The sequence below is a fragment of the Macaca mulatta genome, chromosome 3, assembly GCF_049350105.2.
Source record: "Macaca mulatta isolate MMU2019108-1 chromosome 3, T2T-MMU8v2.0, whole genome shotgun sequence".
In the NCBI taxonomy this organism is placed as follows: Eukaryota; Metazoa; Chordata; class Mammalia; order Primates; family Cercopithecidae; genus Macaca; species Macaca mulatta.
The window spans coordinates 121,460,795-121,470,046 of NC_133408.1; the positions used below are offsets into that span (position 1 = coordinate 121,460,795).

At 39.8% G+C, this 9,252-nt stretch overlaps 1 pseudogene; it reads left to right on the plus strand.

Moving 5' to 3' along the window:
• The first annotated feature begins 4,212 nt into the window (after window positions 1–4,212).
• On the plus strand, window positions 4,213–5,127 carry LOC696995 (zinc finger protein 655 pseudogene; annotated as a pseudogene).
• The last annotated feature ends 4,125 nt before the right edge of the window (window positions 5,128–9,252 follow it).

Sequence of the window (9,252 nt, forward strand, 5' to 3'; positions counted from 1 at the left end):
AAAGAAAGAAAGAAAGAAAGAAAGAAAGAAAGAAAGAAAGAAAGAAAGAAAGAAAGAAAGAAAGAAAGAAAGAAAGAAAGAAAGAAGGAAAGAGAGGAAGGAAAGAGAGAGGAAGGAAACAAGGAAGGAAACAACAACAAACAAACAAAAAAACAATGGCAAGCTGGGCATGATGGTGCATATCTGTTGTCCCAGCTACTCCAGAGACAGAGGGAAGAGGATCACTTGAGTTCAGGAGTTCGAGACTATCCTGAGTAACATAGTGAGACCCTCTCTCTTAAAAAATTCAATCAATTGAGTCTTTAAAAAAGCAATGACAGAAATACACACACACACACACACACACACACACACACTTGTACATACACCCACTATCAGATGCCTGGGCCACACTGCAGAGCTGCAGATTCCTAATATATAGAGATATATTTAAGAATCATTGCAAAGGATGAGAACCAAGATAGCATTTAAAATTTTTATTTATGGAGTTTTTATTGGAAGGTCCATTTTTTTGCACTAGCCTCACCTAAAAATGATTAAGTATTCATATTTTTGTGTGATAAATAAAGCAACAGAAAGAAATAATTTAAAATATTTATAAGTATTTTCATATAAATTTAAATCTCATCCCCCCTCAAGCCCTGTGGGGTTAGAATGGTGGGAGACCCCTGTGCGGGAGGAGGGAGGCATCTGACTCTGCTCTTCACCTCTGGAGACATGGGCCCAGGTGCTAAGACCTCAGGTGCTGAGTGCCAAATAATTATATTTTTCAGTTCATGGCACATTATCATTATATGTCCATGCAATGTTGGACGGCCTCTCTTGTTTTGTCTATTCCTGTTTATTTACAAAGCTCCATACATAACCGTTCTCAAATGTTTAACATTTTTTTGCTTGTATTCTTGCATAATGTGTACCATTTTGTGTGCTAAATTTCTGATATGTAGAAATTTATGTAAATGTTTCTAAGTTATGTATCTCATCTTATTTATGCCTGGTTTACTACTTTGGAAGGAATGAGGAGCTATCAGAGCCCTGCAATGAACATTCATTTATTACATTTTTAATGAAATGGCTGCAAGTGCACCTCTGTAATAAGGAGGAAGGCAGTATGACAATGTGGCAAGGAGCTCTGGCTCTGGGTTCTGAATGCCAGCGTTCAAATTCTCGCTCCTCCATTTACTAGCTGCTTGGGCTTGGACAGGTTACTTGGACCTCTTTGCTTTTCAGTTTAATCACCAGTAAAGTGTGGATACTTTCTTTCTTTTTTCCTTTTTTTTTTTTTCTGAGACGAAATCTTACTCTGTCACCAGGCTGGAGTGCAGTGGCGCGATCTTGACTCACTGCAACCACTACCTCCAGGTTCAAGCAATTCTCCTGCCTCAGCCTCCCGAGTAGCTGGGACTACAGGCATGCACCACCACGCCCAGCTAATTTTTGTATTTTAATAGAGATGGGGTTTCACCATGTTGGCCAGGCTGGTCTCAAAGTCCTGACCTTAGGTGATCTGCCTGCCTCGGCCTCTCAACGTACTGGGATTACAGGCATAAACCACTGCACTCAGCCAAGTGTGAATTCTTTAGCACATATCTCAGAGGTGGTTATAAGGATTAAATACCCAGGGGGGAGAGGATGATATTAATCCCAGTACTGCAGGGGGTTTAAAATATCTTTCTTCTGTGTGTTCTTATATCCTTGCTCATAGGCTCTCACGTGGAATCTTTGGGGGAGCTGTTCTTCATATTTTCCAGCCCCAGTGCCCTTTTTACAAAATTGGGTAGCTGTTAATACATTGATACTTGGGCACAGAGTTGGCACTCAATAAGTAGGTGTTAAGTAAATGAATCAAAAGAAGTGTAAGATACAAGATACATGGTCCCTTCTGTCAAAGAGTTTATAAATCAAGTATGAATGATAATACCTGAAACCACTTAAAAAATCTATGTAAAGGGCCAGGTGCAGTGGCTCATGCCTGTAATCCCAGCACTTTGGGAGGTCCAGGCAGGTGGATAACCTGAGGTCAGGAATTCAGGACCAGCCTGGCCAACATGGTGAAACCACGTCTCTACTAAAAATACAAAAATTAGCTGGGCACGGTGGTGCACACCTGTAATCCCAGCTACTCAGGAGGCTGAGGCAGAGTAATCACTTAAACCCAAAAGGCAAAGGTTGCAGTGAGCTGAGATCGTGCCACTGCACTCCAGCCTGGACAACAGAGTGAAGAAACTCTGTCACAAAAAACAAAACACAAAGCAAAAAACCTATGTAAACACTATTATATGTGACATGTCAGGATAAGAGGAACAACTAACAAATTTTGTAGACATTCAGTAAATGGAGAGAAAGGTTTTTGGAGATGAGGGGCTTGAGCTAGACCTTGTATGTGTGCTATTAGAAGCTTCCTTGGCTGGACACATATAAAAACTTCCCTTTGATGCTAATAGTATTAAAATTCTATCTCCTCGGAAGCAGACTGCCTATTGCTTTAGCTTTAAAAGAGATTTAGATCCAAACATTCCATTATGCAAGCCATAGAAAGACCGTTTTATGTGAAGATGCACTTTGATTGCACTTTCCTCTATCCACATTTTATTGTAGTTAGTTGTTTAGAGCTGTTTCTGTGTAGAGTGTGAGGTCCTTGAGGTCCTTAAGGGAAGGGACCTTGCTTGCCCTCTTTATCCCCTGCATACTTTGCATAAAGGAGGCACTCCATAAATGTTTATTGAATAAATGCTACACTCCTAATGGGTAAGAATGTGTCATATTATTCTTTGTTTTCTTATGTGCACTGAAACAATTTGTTTCTTGAGATTGGTTCTTAGAATATTTATTGAGTTTTCACTGATTCTTTTGCTACAGGTTAGCTAACCATGCAGCAGCTGCTTGAGTTTCACCTTTCTCTAGTACAGCAGAATTATATTTTGATGACCTCCATTTTGATTCTTGTATACCAGCTCTAATCCAAAGATTGATCTTTAGGTAACAGATGGAGACTGATAAGGATAACTTCCGTGAAGACAAACCCATGCACACATTCTGTTGTTCAAATAATGTTTAAATTAATCCTCCTGCTCCCAAGCCATCAACTTGCCCCTTAACACACATCTTTCTAGAGCCCAAATCTGAGCTCCTTGTAGAAGATCTTTGCCCTCTTTACTCTCCAGGCCTTCCTAATTAATGTCGTCTCAGAGTTTACCTTCTCTCTCTCTTGACATTAGTTAAAAGAAAAAGTGGCTGCTGTAGCATGTGGGGATACATTACCACATCCCATTTCCTTCTCTATGATCAGGATTTCCAATTTCCAAGCCCAATGGGCTTTGCCAGGTGGAACAGGATCTATAGGTCTTTGATCTGGAAGCTAAGACTAGAGAAGTCTTAAGAGATGACTGCTCAGGTGAGGAAGGCAGAATCAATCAGATGGAATTAGCAGGGAAGTAAAGTTCAATTGTTGAGCCAAGTTGTAGCTGCTTTGGCACTCAGAATGAAGAGTTCTGTGTGTGTGTCCTGGCATGGAGAGTTATTTCCTTTTTCCTTCAGTTAGGTTGACCCTTTCCATTTGTTTAGGACCTGTGCACATGTTGTACTGGGCCCCCAGTCAAGTTGCTTATCTAAAATTCTTTCAAACTGTTTCCCTATGATCTCCTTAACTGTTGTCTTCTTATTCTGCTGAACGTGTCTACTCTTTTACCTCACTGCTCCTGTTCATGCCCCTACTTCTGCTGTTGAGATTTTGTGCCTGTTTTTCAGAGTAAATAAACTTTTCTTGTCCTTGTAGATATTACATTGTTTAGTTTTCTCATCTGAGTTTTCTTTTCCTAAGCACAGGGTACAGATTACATTTGTATTTTATATTTATATATTATATGAGATGGAGAGATCAGAGAAGAGAACAAGCTGTCGATTCCTAAGGAGAAGATTTCAGAAGTACATTCATACAAAGTGATAGTAGGAAGACTCAAACACAATATTACCTAAGTTAGAGACTAGAGAAGTGTGTAAGTCTGAGGACAGATCAGAAGGGCTTCAGGAAATTGTAAGGAAATTTCTTTACCTGGGAAGTTTAGGCAAACAGCAATCAGCAAAGAAACCTTCACCAGTGAGAAGAACAATGAATGTAATAAACCTGAAAAAAGCTTCAGTCTGGACTCTACTAATGATGCAGATCAGAAAATTCTTAGAATACAGAATACTGATGATAATGATAAGAATGACATGAGCTTCAACCAGAATTCAGCCTCTGGTAAACATGAACACATAAATCTAACACAGGATTTTCAGGGTAGTAAATGTAAGGAAAGCTTAACGGATCTCTCCCTCCTTAATAAATGGGACAGCATCCCTAATACTGAGAAATCCTATAAATGTGATGTATGTGAGAAAGTTTTCCATCAGAGCTCAGCCCTTACTAGACATCAGAGAATCCCTACTAGAGAGAAGCTCCACAAATGTAAAGAATGTGAAAAGTCTTTCAGTCAGAGCTCAGGTCTTAGTCAACATAAAAGAATACACACTAGAGAAAAACCTTACAAATGTGAAGCACCTGATAAATCCTGTGAAGCGTCTGACAAATCCTGTAGTCCAAGCTCAGGCATAATTCAACACAAGAAAATTCACACCAGAGCCAAAGCTTACAAATGTAGCAGTTGTGAAAGAGTCTTCAGTCATAGTGTCCGCCTTACTCAACATCAGAAAATTCACAAAGAGATGCCCTGTAAGTGTACTGTATGTGGCAGTGACTTCTGCCATACTTCATACCTGCTTGAACATCAGAGGGTCCACCATGAAGAGAAATCCTATAAGTATGATGAATATGGGTTGGCCTATATTAAACAAGGAATTCATTTCAGAGAAAAGCCCTACACATATAATGAATGTGGAAAAAACTTCAGATTGAATTCACATCTTATTCAGCATCAAAGAATTCACACAGGAATGAAACTGCATGAATGTTATGAATATGGAAAAGCTTTCAGTCAAACCTCATGCTTTATTCACCATCAAATAATGCATAGGAAAGAGAAATCATATGAATGTAATGAGTATGAGGGCAGTTTCAGTCATAGCTCAGAACTTATCCTGCAACAAGAAGTCCTCACCAGACAGAAAGTCTTTGATTGTGATGTATAGAAAAAGAACTCCAGTCAGAGAGCACACTTCGTTCAATGTCAGAGCATTCATACCAAAGAGGACTCATGAATATAATGAGGGTGAAAAGACATTTAGTCTAGTCAAATTCAGGCTTCATTCAACATCTGAGGTTCACACCAGGTAGAAATCATATACGTACTGCATGTGGTAAAGCCTTCAGTCATAGCTCAACCGTTACTCAGCATCAGATAATTCAATTTTCATGCTATTAATATTTTCATGCCTTAGTCACATTTGGAGAATTCATATGGGAATAAAATTCCATTACTGCAATGAATGTAAAAAAGCCAGCAGACAAAGAAACTACCTTGTTTAGTATCAAATTCATGCCATGCAAAAAGATTATAAATGTAATAAACGTGTATGTGCATGAGGAGATTCAGTCATAATTAGGAGTAATAAAATATTTCTCCTTGGATGTTACAAATAATATCACAGAGAGTGTACATACGCTGCAAAGTAATATCATCTCCCCACTTGGATAATACAAATAATATGACAGAGGGTGTACACATTCTAAAAAGTAATATCATCTCTTCCCATGTATATTAAAAATAATATCACAGAGGGTGTACACCCCCTGCAACATTAGGAGTGATATCATCTCCCCCCTTGGATATTACAAATAATATTTCGAAGGGTATATAACTTTTGCGAAGTAATGTCATCTTCCCCCTTGGTTATTACGAATAATATCACGGAGCTGGTACACACCCTGTGAACTAATATTCTCTCCCTCCTTGAATATTATGAATAATCTCACAAAAGTTGTACACCTTCTGTGAAGTAACATTATGTCTCCTCTTGGATATTACACGTAATACCACGGAAGGTGTACACCTCTTGCAAAGTAATATAATGTTTCTCTTTAAATATTACGAATAATACCACAAAGGGTGTACACCTCCTATGATATCAGAAGCAATATCACGTCCCGTTTTGCATATTACGAATAATATCACGGAGGGTGACCACGCCCTGCAATATTATAAGTAATATCATGCCCCCCTTGGATATTTCAAATAACACCACGGAGGTTGTACACCTTCTGCAACATTAGGAGTAATATCATGTTCCCCCTTAGATATTATGAATAATACCATGAAGGATGCACACTCCCTGCACTATTGGACATAACATCATGTCCCCCCTTGAATATTACAAATAATGTCATGGAGAATGTGCACACCATGTGAACTAATATTACCTCTCCCCTTAGATTTACAAATTATATCATGGAGAATGGACACCCTCCACAAAGGAATATCATGTTTCCCCTTGGATATTATGAATAATACCACGGAGAAAGTACCCCCTGCAATATTAGGAGTAATGTAATGTCCTGCCTTGGATATTACGAACAATATCACGGAGAGTGTACACCCTCTGTGAGATTAGAAGTAATATCATGTCCCCCCACTGGATATTAGAAATAATACCAAAAAGCGTGTACACCCCCTGCGATATAAGGAATAATATCATCTCTCCCCTTGGTTATTATGAATAACAATACAGAGGGTGTACTTTCCCTGTGATATTCGGAGTAATAGTATATTCCCTTTTCGTTACTATGAGTAAAATTATGGAGGGTGTACACCGCCTGTAATATTAAAGGTAATATCATCCTCTGCTCCCCTGAATATTACAAACAATAACACAGGGTGGTGTACATTTCCTGTAATATTGGGGGTAATATCATCTTCTATTTTCCTGTATATTATGAACTATAACACAGGGGGTGTACACAATCTGTGATATTGAAGGTAATATCATTGTCTCCCCCCGCCCCGAATATTATGAACAATATCACAGAGGATTCCACACCTCCTGCGATATTGAGGGTAATATCATCTTCTCTTTTCCAAAATATCACGAACAACATCACAGGGGATTGTACACCCCATGGGATATTGGAGGTAATATAATCCTCTACCCCGCTGGATATTACAAACAATATCACAGAGGGTTGTAAATCCCTTTCGATATTGGGGGTAATATCATCCTCTCTCCCCCGAATATTACGAACAGTATCACAGGGGGGTGTACACCCCCTGCAATATTGGGGATAATATTAGGGGATAAGATAGAGGATCCTCTATCCCTGGATATTATGAACAATATAAAAGAAGGGTGTACACCCCCTGCAATATAGTGGGTAATGTCATCCTCTCCTCCACTAAATATTACAAACAATATCACAGGGGCCTGTACACCCCTGTGGTATTGTGGGTAATATAATCCTCTCCCCCCTGTATATTAGGAACACTATCACAGGGGGTGAACACCCTCTGCCATATTGGAGGTAATATCCTCTCTCCCCCAGATATTACGAACAGTATCACAACGGGCTGTACACCCCCTGCCATATTGGGAGTAATATTATCCTCTCCCTCCCCGGATATTACAAAAAATATCCCAGGGGGGATGGACACCACCTGCGATATTGGGGGTAATATCATCCTCTCTTTTTGGATATTATGAACGATATCACAGTGTACACCCCCTGTGATATTGGGGGTAATATCATCCTCTCCCTTTCTGGATTTTACAAACAACATCACAGTAAGGTGAACATCCACGGTGATATTGGGGGTAACATTATACTCCCCCCTCAGATATTATGAACATTATCACAGGAAGTGTATGCTTTCTGCGATATTGGGGGTAATATCATCCCTTTCCCCCCTGGATATTACAAACAATATCACAGGGCGTGTGTACCTCCTGCGATATTGGGGGTAATATCATCCTCTCCTCCCTGGAAATTATGAACAATGTCACACGGGATGTATACCTCTTGTGATATTGAGAGTAATATCATCCTCTCCCCACTTGGATATTACAAGTAATATAACAGAGGGTGTACACACAGGATGTTTATGATACTGGAAGTAATATCATCTCCCCCCTTGGATATTATGAACAATATCACAGAGGGAGTACACCCTTTGCGATATTGGGAGTAATATCATCTCCTACTTTGGATATCATAAACAATATCATAGAGGGGGTACACTTCCTGCGATATTCGAAGTAACTTTATCTCCCCCCTTAAATATTATGAACAATATCACAGAGTGGGTACACCCCCTGCGATATTGAGAGTAACATAGTCTCCCCCCCGAATATTACAAACAATATCACAGAGGGGGTACATCCCTGCAATATTGGGAGTAACATCTTCCCCCTTAGATATTATGAAAAATATAACAGAGGGGCTACCCCCACCCCTGCAATATGGAGAGTAACATCATCAGCTGCATTGGATATTACCAATAATATCCAATTATTGTAGTACACCCTCACTGTTATATTGGGGGAAACACCATCTCCCCCCTTGAATATTATGAACAATATTACAGAGGGGGTATAGTGCCTGCTATATTGGGAGTAACATCATCTCCTTATTTGGATATTATGAACAATATCACAGAGTGGGTACACCCTCTGTGACACTGGGCATAACTTCATCTCCCTCCTTAGATATTACAAATAATATAACAGAGGGCGTACACCCCTTGTGATATTGGGGGTAACATGATCTCCCCTCTTTGATATTATGAACAATATCACAGAGGGGGTATACTCTGTGATATCACGGGGGTTTGTACACTTTCTGCGATATTGGGAGTAGTATCATCCCCTCTGCCTTTGAATATTAAGGACGATCTCACAGGTGGGTGTACATCCCCTGCCATGTTGGGAATACTGTTATCCTCTTCCCCCCTGCATATTAGGAAAAATAACACAGAGTGGATGAACACCCCCTGTAATACGGGGAGTAATATCCTCTTCACCTCTTCCGGATATTAGGAACAATATCACAGGAGGGTTTACACTTTCTTTGATATCTGGAGTTATGTCCTCCTCTCCTCCTTTGAAGGTTAACAGCAGTATCGCAGGGGAGATGTACACCCCCTGCGATACTGAGAGTAATATCAACCTCTCCCCAACCCCTCTGGATATTAGGAACAATATTCCAGCGTGAGTGTACACCTCCTACTATATGGTGAGTAATATCATTCTCTCCCTTCGTGGATATTGGGAACAATATCACACGCTGGGTGTACACAACCTGCAATGTTGAAAGTAATATCATCCTCT